This window comes from Natator depressus, chromosome 1 (assembly GCF_965152275.1).
Source record: "Natator depressus isolate rNatDep1 chromosome 1, rNatDep2.hap1, whole genome shotgun sequence".
NCBI classification, from domain to species: Eukaryota; Metazoa; Chordata; order Testudines; family Cheloniidae; genus Natator; species Natator depressus.
In genome coordinates, this window is record NC_134234.1 from 96,970,117 (window position 1) to 96,984,863 (window position 14,747).

At 39.1% G+C, this 14,747-nt stretch overlaps 1 protein-coding gene across 6 annotated transcripts in view; it reads left to right on the forward strand.

Annotated features, from left to right (window-relative positions):
• MBNL2 (muscleblind like splicing regulator 2) overlaps positions 1 to 14,747 on the forward strand; it is a 154,396-nt gene that overhangs the window by 11,342 nt on the left and 128,307 nt on the right. For 2 of the 6 annotated variants that reach the window (XM_074962764.1, XM_074962775.1), the window contains exon 1: positions 7,943 to 8,174. The exons of 1 other annotated variant lie outside the window; for it this stretch is intronic. The gene's annotated coding sequence lies outside the window, so the exon portion shown is untranslated. Of the gene's footprint in view, positions 1 to 7,942; positions 8,175 to 14,747 lie in introns of those variants that run through there. 3 more of the 6 variants (XM_074962732.1, XM_074962748.1, XM_074962756.1) reach the window with 2 other exon arrangements.

Below are 14,747 nucleotides of genomic sequence, written 5' to 3' on the forward strand. Positions count from 1 at the left end.
ATAAATTTATGGCAGAACAAAGTTTTCCTAGGGTTATATCTCTGTGTTGTATTTTTGCACAGTATTTGTGAGAGGAAGGAGGAGAGTCTTAACAATGGGTGGGAGGCTGAGGTGCGGAGACTTGATTGGCAGTATGAGCAGCCATCAAGGTTTCCGCCAGAAAGCATAAACCACTAGACCAATTCTGTTAGGGGTGCCTTGTTCTTTCTTTTTCAGGCCCCAGGCTCAAATGTGGAAATGTATGTCCAGCACTTATCCCAGTTGGGGGGGGGGGGGTGGTGCTGCGAGCAGTGTTGGATTGTGAGCATTGGAGTTGCTTTCATGGGTCGCAGAAGTAGCATGTTGTTGCACTGTGTGTCTTGTGTCTGTGCTTTTGTACTTCTGTAAAAACGTATGAGTTTCGAACATTTGTTTCTTGTTTCATGCCCTGCAGAGTCTTTGTGACTTTTTAATGTTTTTATTGCACAAGTTATGCCAGTACATAACAGCCAAAATAATACTTGGAAAATGTTACAAATTTTGCTCATAGTGATTGTAACAACATGAAACACAGCTTTAACATGAAGTCTGAAATTGAAATCAGAATGGTGGAGGGGGGCAGCACACAACAATGGGTGGGAGGCACACTCCTTTTCTCAGGTGAGTAAGCGTCTTTCTTTTGCTGCTGCTTGTTTTTCTGGAGTTGAGAGTTGGGACTCAGAGTGCCAAGTACAGCTGTGGGGCTACAGCAGGGAACATCTTCTGGTGTTCCCAATACCCTGTATTATCCAGGGGCTTCAGAACATGGCTCAGTCCTTGTTGAGGGCACTGCATTGACTGAGGGCCTAAGAGCAGCATGTGTTCTAGCAGAACAGTGAGCCTGTGCATTGCCTCCGGTAATTACTTTTTTTATGCCCGTCTTTCTACATGATATTTCCGGTTATGGCAGCGCTGTCCCAAGCCACTTAATTTCCGTCTCTGGATAGTTGCCCGTCTTTCTCCCACTCAGATTTCAAAAACGCCATCCAGCTCTCTGTAGTTCTGTGTTTTTTCTTTCTTTCTTTTTTTGTGAGCCTGTAAGGAGGGCTCCAAACATCTCACTCTTCGACTTCTATTTCTTCCCCTTCAGGTTGGACAGCTGCTGATAAAGGCCCTGTCCTGGAGGGTGTTGCTGCTGGAGGTGCTGGGGGAGTAGAGAAAAAAACAAGCAGTTATTATTCATATTACAACTATATTCATAGACGTAATCCTAGCATTTTTTTAGTGCTCTGTTTCTGAATTCCATTCCCTTAGTTCATCCCGGACTTGGGAAACCTCAGACGGTACGTGACGTGTGCATGAGGGCAAAATTGAGATGTTCCTGGTTAGGGTCTCCAGTTACTATATGGGGTCTGAGAGGTTAGTGGGGGCAGGATAGTAGTCCCCTCTGTATCTCTGTTAGGCTGTCCTGACTCCTGATGACAGAGAGGCAGGTGACTAAGAGGCAGAGAATGGTCTTATTCAGAAAGGTAAAAAGGGCAGACCAGTGAGAGATGCTGTGAAGTTACCTAGATGGTTCCCCTGTAAAGCTGCAGGAGCAGGAGGAGTTGTGAGCTATGTCAAGGACGGTGCAGCTGTCCCACAGAATGTCTGGATTAAAGTCGAGCAATTTCTCAGTCTTATATTCTGTTTAATGTCCCCTGCAGACATGCAGAAAGTGCAGAGAAAATAGCCTGGGGTCTGTACTGATTATTTGAAACCTTTACTGCTCCCAGTCCTCCCCCCCGCCCCCATGAAATGTGTAACCTGATGAAAAGCCATTAAGAGCTACCTGGGTATGTTACTCCTAACCTCAATGTCTTTTCTTATACAAATCCGTGAAACAGGTTGTTTGTGCCTGAGCAGGGAGCAGTAGCCCGAATGCCCACGCCTAGGTATACCTCATGTAAGCTGTGAATACTTACTAAACTTTTTTTCCTGTAACAGCTGTCTCAATAAACATTTGAATTTCTCACAACTAAATAGTATCATTATTGAATGTTCTGTGGGAAGGCAGTGGCACGGAAGTAGAGGTTGTCTGTGCCTGCACCTTGCAAGTTTCGAGCATGTGAATGGAGTTAGGAGTGTGGGGATGGGATGCAGCATTTGCCAGGAAGGAGTGATGTGGAGAGGGAGAAAGAAAGTAATAGGTGGGAGTGGATGGGTTTGAAAACAGATAATGGACAGGGCTTCAGCACAAGATAGAAGCTGATTACCCGGCTGGTCCAGCCACCATTTTGAAATTGTGTTGCGGGAGGGGTTGGGGCAGTATGAAGGCGAACAGCGTTGGGGGAGGAAGGGGAATGGAGACTTGGGAAGGTTTCCAGCTCACATTTATCAGTTATGGCAGCGGCTGCGAGGCACCTGATACTGAAGTTAACACAGCAGTATAGCATAATAATAAATTGAAGATAGGTATGTGGATCTTCAATATTCACATACCTATATAGGATCTTCCTCCTGTGCCCTGGGCTGGTTTTGGGGCTGGGAATTTGGCAGCTGTGAGTTCCGAAGAGAGCTTGGCTGTTCGGGGAGATCTCTTCACTGTCCCACTCATTGTCTGCAGGGGCCCTAGTGTCCTCGGTGGTGGAAGTGGCGGAGTACCACTGTCCACAAGGGTCCAGGGTTCTGTTGAGGTGTTCCAGCAAAAACTCCTGCCCAATTGTCCATAACATGGACTGGACACAAGCAGGCCACTAGGCTTTTTTGTTATCCGTTATGGTTTTTTGGTCCGTTCACTCTTTATACTGCACTGATAGGCATCCTAGCTGTGACCCTTCTCAGGCATCAGCTTTGAGAACCCCACAAAATGTTTCTTATTGCGGCGGTTGGTCACAAGAGTTGCGTGCACAGTTGCTTGTTCTCAGATAGCGAGGAGATTCAGGATCTCACCATGGCTCCAGAAGACTGCTCGAGGCATGTTGTAAGACTGCTGGAGTAATATCACTATAAGCTGTTGTTCTGACATATTTGAATCCCAGAGCAAATGGGCCGATTCTGGTCCCATGCCAGTTTTTATACATCTGGTCAACTTGACCCTGGAGTAGTGGAGGCTACACAGATAAACAAGTCAGTCACGGACACCCACAAAAGCAGTGTAGGAAAGCAGTTGGAGTACTGCCAAAGTCGTGAGGAAGAAGCATTATGTGCACATGAAAAGTAAGTGTGCACTAACTCAATTCACATCAAATTTAGTATAGTTTGAAAGAAGACTCCAGAATTTACACCGAGTAGGGAGTTAGTGCACTTTAAGGGTTTGCATTGTGTGTATGCAGGCATTTTCAATCCGCACTAACTCAAATTAGTGTGGACTAAACTCTCTCTGTAGACAAGTGCTACATTGATTAATTTACATTCAGTTCACATTTGAAAGGTTTTCTTCACAACCTTACAGGCTACAAACATGGGGTTTTTTTTGTTTATTTTTAAGAAAGTTTTGGTTGTGCATTATTTGTCTTAAGATTAGCACTCATAATCCTCAACCAGATTGTTCCTCATTGTGCAGAGTACTATACAAACATTGGGATAATGTGCCAGCTAACGAGGGAACTTTTGTACTTACCATTGGTAAATGCATTTGTCAAGCCCTGGCTCACTGACTTACTGTTTACATGGCTGTCTTAAGTAGTATTTGTACTTTTGTGTGATTCATTGTGAGTCATAAAACTGTGTTGCTGCATAATGTGCAACAGCTGAAGCTAGCTAAGAATTTTTGTTTCACATTTAATTAGATGGCATGGCACTAAAGGAAACAGGACTATAGTTGGAAGGCTCTGTTCTGAAATGGATAAAGAAACACAATTCATGTTTGTTCTCAATTTTAATAACTCTTGAGGATTGATTTTCAGACTGATGTTTTATTGAATTATAAACAGCATTTTCAGTTGTCTCAAAGAAAACAAGAATTGTTCTCCAAATCACAGATCTCGTATAAATCTATTAATAGTCCCGACATTCGTTATTTTAAAGGGTTTGTTATATATTATCTATCTTACATTAACTGCTTCAATAAGAAATTAGTTGGCCTGCAAAAATTCTCCTTTTACAGTTAATTTTGTAGCAAACCAGAGAGTTGTTGAGCAGCTTGGAAGATAAGAGAGTGTGCGCAAATACAGTGACTAAGTTTTAGTCAGTTATGTTGAATATGCATTTCTATACTTAAAGGAACACTCACAGTTTAATAATCATGAGCAAGATTCTCAGCTGAAGTAAATGGACAAAAATCTATATTTCAAAAATATGGGGCCAGATCCCAACCTGGTATAAATTGATAGTAGAACTATACCAATTTACATCAGCTAAGAATCTAATCCCATATTTTAAAAATATAGGTGTTTTTATCAACATTATTATAATTTCAGTTATTAAGTGAAACTTCAGAACACAAGTTTGTTTTTCACTGTGATGTCTCTTCACATTTTGCATTATCTGTCAGCATGGAGAATCTCTCATAATGGAAATAAAGTAGTCTGTTTCACTGGCTCTCCTGCAGGAAAAATATTGCCATGTTTGGATGATAAACACTGTAGAGGAAATCTTTTGTTAACAAGGAGACTTCAGCTGGAATTAAGAAAAAAAGTTGTATAAAACCTAAGTTTTTGTCCAAGTAAGATGTGACAGTGTCTCTTCAATTAGATGGTCGTTCCCCCAGACCACTGTCTGACTTGGGACCTTATCTATATTAAAAAACTCTTCCTACATTTTTAAACTATTACTACTAGCAGTTCAGCTCCTCCGGTGTTACAGTTAGAGCTTACATAAACAAGGACCTGGTGGCCACTGTATTGTGCATACCTGCATAAAGTAAACTTAGGTAACACTGGGTTTAAAATGCCAGCAGCAGCCTGGAGTCCTGTCTATGTCCACACTCCCACCATTGCTTCCAAGGATGAGATGCTCCTTTAGTAGTAGCAGTGGGGAAATTTTAGAGGAAAAAGTCCCCTACTGACACAAAGTAGTCTTGGGCACTTAAAAGCCACTACAGAACATAGTAAAATGCATGGTCAGGTAGGCGTGCAATTGCCATAGTATATGCATGCAACATAGGTACCTAAAAACAAATGACTCTTAGCCCTAGATGATATTATATCAGGAGCTTTATAGTACCTTTAACAGAAGTGTTACCAGAGAATAAGAGTGCAAAACAATTCCGTATTTTATTCATGCGCCTGAGAGCTGTCAGAGGAACATATGTAACTCTTGATTTAAATTGAGGCCTGGTCTGCTTCTATAACTTAGATCAACTTAGCTACATCATTCAGGGATGTGAATTACACCTCACAGAGACACAGTCAAGTCAGCATGAGACCTGGTGTAAACACCACTAGATAGATGGAAGAATTCTTCCATTGACTTCCTTATTGCTCCTTGAAGGGGTGGATTTACTACAGTAAAGGAAAAGCCCCTCTCACTGCTGTAGCAAGTGTCTACACTACAAGAGCTACAGTGGCACAGAGCGCCCCGCCCCTGCAGGATCTCAGTTCTTCCCCTCCATCTTTCTTTTCCCAGTCCTCAGTCTCCCTCTCCCCCACCCTGCCCGTGGCTGCTTGGCCCACTTAACTCCTTCACTCCACCACATCTGCTTTGGCTCTTGTTCCCTCAGTATTCACAGGCACCTTCCTCCTTCACATTGCCTAGGCGCCAGCGGGAGAGTCAATGAGAATACAGAAGAGTCTCTTCACCCTAGCCCTGAAGAGCAATTGCAGGGAAAGTTCTGAGCACCTGTATCCCCAGACTGGAACATGCTGAATTGAGCTATGGAGATGGCATGTGTGCAGTACAGTCACATACAGGAGAAGGAGCATGCTCAGCATGGATGGAATCTTTGGAGATTTTAGCAGGGAAGCTCTGACCTGTGAAAACTGAATTTGTCCAAAGGTCTATAACTTGGCCAAATTTGGGCAGGTGTTCATTGGAACAGCAAAAGATACATCCTTGGTACAAAGACCAGTTGCCTGCCAAATTTAAAGGTCCTTGTCCAGAGTATAGGGGTGCTAGACCTCAAAAAAAAATGGCTATAAGGATTTTTTTAACATGGCAAAACATGTGTTCTCCTAAGCTTGTTCTTAGAAATAACTGACCCATTTTGGCTGAAACATTTCAAAAAACAAACAAAACCAAACAAATGAGGTGGAACCAACCCACTGCAACTTGAGGCAGATGCTCAGGATGGAGAAGTTCAACCCAACTGATTAAAGTTTGGCACTGTTACAAGAATCTGAAAACATGGTCATATAATAGGCGGTGCTGCTAGCTCCACCTATAACATAGGCTATCTCCAGTAACTCCACAAACTTGTTGGATTCAACTGGTTGCAGAGGTGGGTCTCAAGGAGGTACCTAGATGTGGAGAGAATATATGGCCTGTGAACCAGTTTGGGAAGGATGTGCTTGTTGCAGGGATTATTGTGAAAGAACATGGGGAGATGCATATGGGGAAAGAGAATAAATAGGACTTTAAAGCTTTCATCTTTGATAGAATGTAAGGGCTGTTTCAGAAAAGAGGCCAGGGTGGACAGATAGGAAAGGGAGCAGAGATATGCCAGAAGGCTGGGATAAGAAGTTTGGACTTGATGCACTTGTGGAGGGGAAGCCAGTGTAGGGATACAAAGGGAAGAAGGGGTGGAGTTGTGGTCAGATTGGTAGGCAAAGAAGATAGTCACAGCAGCTTTGATGGGCAAGGGTAGGGCAATTTGCATTTTATGGAAGGCAGAAAGGAGAAGATTGCAGTAATTAAGAGGAGAGGTGATGAGGCCTGAAGAAAGTTTTAACTGTAGGGATAGAAGAAGAATGGATTTTAGAAATGCTTCATTTCAGATATGCAAAACAGTCAATAATAAACAAAGGGGCCTTGGGTTGCAACTTTTAAATGAACGAGAGCTTTGTTTTTTGCCTAGTCTATTCGTATATTTAGTCTTTTTATACAGTTTTATATATATTTGGCTTAATGTATTTTTCTAAAATGGATACACTTTTGTCTATAGTGCAGCACTACTGTAGAGTTCTTATATTTTCACGTTTAGCTTTTAATTGAGTTGAAAATTCATGTTCCTTATTTTAAAACAGAACCCTTCATTCACTGTCCTCTTTTGCTGCTGTTTTCTGTTTCAGTATAACGTAATGGCATTCTAGCAGCATTTGTGTTTCAAAGTGAGGAAGCTGGTACATGATTTAGCACCTCTATTGCTTCATGTAGAAGGTCCAGCAATCAAAGTATTAAAATTTTGACTTAAGATGATTGCTATAAGAGTCTTTATAAATGACATGCTTGAACCTCACTACAAATGGACAGCACTTGCATTCTAATCAAACTGAACATAGTTCGGGGACTGCTGACCTTGACCTTATGCCTGCCAAGTATATTAAAATGATAATATATTATTGATTGCATTTTTATTGTAAGTGTTCCATAACTGTACACAAAAGTCTGATATCTTGTGAAAGATACCATATATATATCACAAACACAAACAGTAAAGTTATACAGTATTGAGATGTAAACATATTTATGTTTCAGCACAGATGTTTTTTGGTTGTATTTTTAAAAAAAAAACTTGAAGGCTAAATTATTTGGAATACAGTGCATGAATAAATCTCAGTAACAAAACAGATGAATCATTGCTTCATTTATACAATTCTGTTTATTTTCTATAATACATTTTCGTGTTAATACAAGCTTTTTCAAACCATACCATAGCAAATGTTGATTGCAGGTATGGTGGTGGTGGTGGTTTGTTTCATATAGGTGTCACTTTATCTCCTTGGTAACACTGCTTTCCTGTGAGAGGGAAATTTCTTGTTCATCAGTATGGATGCATTTGTTTTTACACTTTAGAAGTGCTGTGTTGCCTTGTCAATCATCCTGTTACAACCAGTTTAAGACCAGTAGAACTGACGAACTTGTGTGTGATTGGGTACCATATGCTGGGAGGGATTTGCTAGAAGGAAGGGCTGCAGTCTTTCAGCAACAGAGTTCAGGCTGTGTCTTTGCTTCATCATCTGAGAGAAAATTCCCAGATAAGGCATAAGGCTTTCAGAGTACAAAAAAATAGGGTGATAATTATTTTACATGAAAACTACTCATCAGCATAGTGCAATGGAAAAGATGTGGCCATTTGATCATATCACATATGTTTCCGTTCACATTGTAAATGTGTCGAATAGACAGAGCTAAACAAGGTAAGAGGATCATTGTCTTTTATTGAATGTTTAAAGAGTTTGCTGCAGTATGCTGCATACCATATGTGTTGCTTGGGGGAGTCAAGGAAACAAGGTTTCTCCAGGCATATATAGTCCTTGGAGGTGAAATGTGAATTTTATATGATCTTGTATGAGTGAATTAAATTTTAAAATGTAAATTGTTCTCTTGAGAAATAGAACACAAGTATATGTATGTTTCATTCAAAATAACACCATTTGAAAAAGGAAATGGGTTGGTATGTTTCAAAAAATACTGTTAGCCTAATTGGATTCTTAGCTGGGTTTTCATCTGTTAGTGGTTGCTTGTTCTGATAAAAGCAATTGGTTAACCTAAAAATCAATAAAGTTTACAATACATATGTTTGAAGATTCAGATGGAATTGGAACATGTCTCTTCTAAGCAACTGCCAGTATAAGGTCTGAACTGAAAATACGATTGTCTGTAAGATTGGAAACAGCTTTACAATGAGATTGATACTTCATTCCACTATGACTTGTATGAAGGACTATAAGTATTTTTTCAATACACAGTGATTCCCTGTGTTCTTAAGGCAAGCTTCTAAAGAGTTTTAGATGTTGTTGTTTAGTTGAACATTTTCCCTGCCATTTCCAGGTCTTTGTTTTAGGTTTAAAAGTAGAACCTTGATCTAAAACAGGAAAATCAAGGTTAACAATACTTACTGCAATTATCTGATCTTTATACATTTTTAATGAGGACACACAGCCAGCAGAATAATTTAATGAGCAGACTGGCTTTTAAAGCAGTGCTTTCACTATGCTGAACAATATCAACTTTCTTGCTGAGAACTAGCAGGAGGAAGCAATGGAGAAGATTTATGTTAAATGTTCTTGACAATGAGAAGGAAAGGAGGTATTTGGGACAGAAGTCTATTACGTTTTACATGGAACGCGGAGTTTGTACCATATTGTTAGACCATGAAAGCAAGAGTTTATCGTAAATTTTACTAGAACATTGCAAGAAAGGTATGCACATATAGGGTCTGCTCCTGTGAGGTGCAAAGCCTCTTTGACTTCAGTGGGTGCTGATGTTACTCAATACCTCCCATGATCAAACCCATAGATAGTAACAGGAATTAAAACTCGATCTTCAATAACATAGCAGTACTGCAGCATTTACTGTGTATACAAATGTAGTATAATTTTAAAAGAACAAGCAAAAAATAATTTTAATGACTTTAGGTAAAGCAGTGAGAATTTCTCTTATTTTTATGCCTGTTATTGTATTATCTAAGCATTACTACTCAAAGCACTGTTACCCACAGATGTGGAATAATTAAGACTGAGTTGATGAACAGTAAATATCAATGTGTTTAAAGAAGAAAACTAATTTAAAAACATTCTTACTGCCTATAAACATTAGCAATAGTGTAATTTTCAGAAGAGGTTTTGAATAATTGCACTAGTAATAGTTTAAACTATTTTTAAAGGGCAACATTATATAGATTCTTATAGACCTACCATTTGTACCTTAAAGGAGAAGTACATGACACTAGCTCAAAACTTCTGATGTCCTCTCCCAATTCTTCATGATCCACTTATACTTTTTTTTTTTTTTGGTGGGCCAGAGTTGGTTCATGTCGGAAAATACCCGACTAAATGCTGGGTAAAGCAGTTGACACTAGTTTTGGATTGTATTACGTTCTAAACTTGTAACTTTTATATGCTTAACGCATCTGAGTTAATGTAACAGTGTTTTGTTAAATAATTTTAACAACTGTATTATTAAATATAAAAGGATAGAGAGTCATTAAGACATCTGCTAATGTCACTGATTGGCATTATGTCAACAATATTTCCAATTGCTGCCTAAATTTTAAATGTAGTATTTTTGTGTACATACATGGAGTATGCATCAAGCAACCTAGAGGAAAACTATCTATGAAAAATTAAATAAATAGTTCCATCTCTTCTAAACTACAAAATATAATTTAAGCTTCACGAACAGGATTTTTCTTCACATAAAGAGTTTGCTTTTGTGTGTGTTTAAAAAAACAAACAATTCTCCTCAAGGATACATGCACGAACCTTCCCTTTTAGGTCCTTCCCACACAAAACGGACCTGTTATACTTTTAGGTGGGCTTTTAGTATTATGGTATAGCCGGGAGAAAAAATGTGAAATTATTTGTAATGAACATGTAAATACTTGATATTAAATTTATTTGGGGCTAGATTCTAATAGCCTTTCTCGTGTTTAGTAGCACATTTCTCCATGAGTAGCCCCATGGATTTTAGTGGGACTACTTGTGGAGTAACTTATTACTTGGTATGGGTAAGGATGGCAAAATCTGGCCCTTAGAAATAGTATGTAGTCACTTTTTTATTTACCATTGCTATGGTGAAACCAAGTTTAGTCAAGTTTTTTTCAGTAAGGTAAAGTTGTATTTACTTATGGATGTCTACTCTTGTGTGAGCTTATGCAGTGTTTGTTTTGATTGAAAATCAAATTATTAATTTTTAGGGAACTTAGTTTTAGGATACATATAGTATATATGCTTCTTGTTAATAAGAGTATCTCACAATAAAAGTAGCAGATAATGTTGTATGCACTGTTAGATATACAAGCCTGATTAGTCCATCATATCTCCAACTGAATGTTCTGGTGTGTAGCTCCTAAGTATTTCAGGAATAATCTGAGCTGAGTTCCAGGTCATTTGTGAAAAGCTCTGCTTCTAACCACAATTTTTTTTACAGTATTCACAGACTTAAGTAGGGCTCTTAAAGGTGAAATGTATTCCTGATGAATAAATACAAAAATAGTTTTAATTTCCTAAATCCATTATCTAAATATATACGTAAACTCAAATGATACATTTTTGAAGTCATTTGCTCTTACTTTCCAGGGTCTGTGCTTAGGATTCTTGAATTATCCTGCAAAGAAGAAGAAGCCCCATGTTTTGGAAGGGTTTCCTTGTGACTCAAAACCCCAGAATTAATTGCAAAATTTGTGCAGAATCCATTCCTTGCCACAGGATTTGGCTGTACAATATAAGTTTTCATTTAAAAATATAATTTCTAGTCCTTATGGTTGTGAAACTAACCTTCCAAGTGTGAACCAATGCAGTGCTGACTTGTCTGCAAACAGTGTGAAATAATAGCCTTAGAGAAATAAATTGCTGCCATTCACCTTAAAGGGAAGTACCAACCCTGAAACCTAATTTAAAAAATCTGCCCAGTTAATTATTTAACTGCTGATCATTTTAGTAGAAACATTAATCTGAAAAAACACAAGAACAACAAAAGTTTTAACGACGAAAAGCTTGATTCAGTGCTTCATTGGCGGAAGCCATGTTCCCACTGATGAAGCTACCGCCCCTCATGCGGGGTGGTTTTATTTTGTCAGAAGACTCTCTACTGGCGATAAAGAGCGGCTACACAGCACCCTTTACAATGGCGCAGCTGCAATGGCACATTGTAAGGTGCGTGGTGTAGACATAATGAGGGCTACCTCAAATCCAACTGTCACAACCTCCAACTCTCCCTTTGACAGCATGTCCCTACAATGCAGTTCCATGCTTGTGCTGTCAGTGCACAATTTCATGGCACACTAAAAAATGAAAACTTTAGGGCAGTGTAAAATTGAAATAAAATCCCAAAATTAGATTACATTTAAAATCAAAATAACCAACACAAGGAATACTGTGCCCACATTATTTTTCATATTCAATTCAATAAAATGCTGTGTTTTATATTTAATTAAAGCTTCTGTAGAAATTTCAGCATGCTGCAGCAATAGCATAGTGCTGTGCAGAAATCAGGTGTGCTTCCTGTACATGTGGATCCATCTTTTCCCAGATTACACAGGGCCTGGTATGTTTGTGATATCATCAACTGTTAGAGGAGAAAAACAGCTGAGCTCCAGTCCTAGAGATAAAAGGAAAACAATCAGATAGTTTTGTTTTTAAATGTATCTCTCTTTATTCTTATTATTTTGAAATACAAAGCTGGCAATTAATTTCAGATATACCCTCTACTTTCTACTGTTTCTTCTGTAACAAGAAAGTAGATATGCATGACACTGCAAAATTCAAATGAGGTAATACTTCCAGAAGTACATCTCAGTCTTTACTTACCTACATCCTGGAACAATAAATTAAGCATCCAAAAAAGAAACAGCATTCAGCAAGGAAGTAGGAAGTAAGGGAATAGTCTGTCCACTGTTTGAATGAGTAATTGTAAATAAGTGAGGGGAAGCAAGATGTGTTTATGTCAGATAGGAAAGAAGACAGAAAAGTTATAACAGTGTAGTTCCTACACAGAAAGCAGAGTAGGATATAGGGACAGATGGTTCCTCATCAGATTCTGTGTTAGTTTCCTTTTTTCATCCATAATTTTTAGACATATCTGTGTGGAAGACACATCCTGAAAGAGAAAGGGCTTGTTATATATTACGTTGCTCATAAATGGAGACAAGATAGATGCAGAGGTCTATATGTTAATTAAACTTTCTATACTGTCAAGGTTCCGTCCCCACTCGGTACTCTAGGGTACAGATGTGGGGACCTGCATGAAAAACCCCCCTAAGCTTATTTTTACCAGCTTAGGTTAAAACTTCCCCAAGGTACAAACTATTTTACCTTTTGTCCCTGGACTTTTTTGCTGCCACCACCAAGCGTCTAACAAATATAACAGGGAGAGAGCCCGCTTGGAAACGTCTTTCCCGCCAACTATCCCCCCAAGCCCTACACCCCCTTTCCTGGGGAAGGCTTGATAAAAATCCTCAGCAATTTGCATAGGTGAACACAGACCCAAACCCTTGGATCTTAAGAACAATGAAAAAGCAATCAGGTTCTTAGAAGAAGAATTTTAATTAAAAAAAAAAAAAAAAAAGGTAAAAGAATCACCTCTGTAAAATCAGGATGGTAAATACCTTACAGGGTAATCAGATTCAAAACATAGAGAATCCCTCTAGGCTAAACCTTAAGTTACAAAAAGACACAAAAACAGGAATGTACATTCCATTCAGCACAACTTATTTTATCAGCCATTTAAACAAAACAGAATCTAACGCATATCTAACTAGATTGCTTACTGACTTTTTACAGGAGTTCTGACCTGCATTCCTGCTCTGGTCCCGGCAAAAAAAAACACAGACAGAGAGAACCCTTTGTTTCCCCCTTCCAGCTTTGAAAGTATCTTGTCTCCTCATTTGTCATTTTGGTCAGGTGCCAGCAAGGTTATCTTAGCTTCTTAACCCTTTACAGGTGAAAGGATTTTTCCTCTGGCCAGGAGGGATTTAAAGGTGTTTACCCTTCCCTTTATATTTATGAGATATACTGTAGTCAGTATTTCTGTTACAGGAACGATATCTGGAAAAAATTAAAGAGTTTACTCTCTTTAAAAAGTTTTACAGGATGCAGCTAGGCTTCTCTCCATCTTTCAGGATTCAGTGAGAATGACAATTACAGAACTTTGGGTAGCAAATTTATTTTTATTTTTTGTAGATTCTGATTACTACTATTAACAGACAGTATACAAGATCATCCTGAATATCTAGACCCAGCAAAGAATGGATTTTATTTTCTCCAGTGTTTCTTCCTAGGTGTGCAAAATATTTCCCTCTGGGATTCTGAGGGTTTTGAGATTTTTCAGGTACTTGCTTCATGAGTTATTGTATATGCCGAGGGGCCCACAGTCTTTTTTTCACAAGTGTCTAATTTTCTGAGTCTCTGTTATTTTGTCTCTCTTTTTTTGTACTTGTCGAATACAGTTTTCTGGGCTCTGCAGTTTGTCAGCTGTCGAGAGCTTAAGTGATGGCTTCCTGGTGGCTTCCACTTTATTATCAGAATTTGCTTTCCAAAGTGGAGTTCATTTTATTTGTTTTCTGGTTTAAACTTTCCAGCAGATCTCTATTAGAGAGCTCTCCTGATGCTGAGGTGGGGACGATATGGCAGATCTGGAGGTAGCTGCTCTGTGAAGAGTCAGTGGGACACACAAGCTTAGTTTTTAATGCTTTGTGATAGTCATATAACTTAAATAGTTTACAGCATTATTATTAGCTGTTTATAACAAATATATAAATATTTAACACTAAGTGCCATAGTTCGTAAACAAACGGCTTGTAACTCTGCATTTCTGGATTCTCTGAGTGTCAGTCCTTGCCCCCTTTTGTAACTTAAGTGTATACGTGTGTTCTGTTAATGATTTAGGATTTCAACACTAGTTTGTATTTTATTTATGTGAAAGGTTGAAAGAGTTATCCTGGGATTTCTTTGACAGCAGCACTCATTGCTAGCTTTCACAGTGTTCAGTAAGGCCTGTGAGGATGGTGATCCTATTGCTTCTATCCTAGCCAGCCTACTTGTCCATAGCCCTCTTCCCATGAATGAGGTTGGGGACATCCCCCAGTCTCCAGTCATCAGGGCAAGACCTGCATGCTGTGCCTCAAATGTGTGTGTCTGTGGGTTAGGTTTACGGTGGCCAGACAGCAAGTGTGAAAAATCGGGGCGGGATGGGGGGTAATAGGTGCCTATATAAGAAAACCTCCCAAATATCGGGACTGTCCCTATAAAATAGGGACATCTGGTCATCCT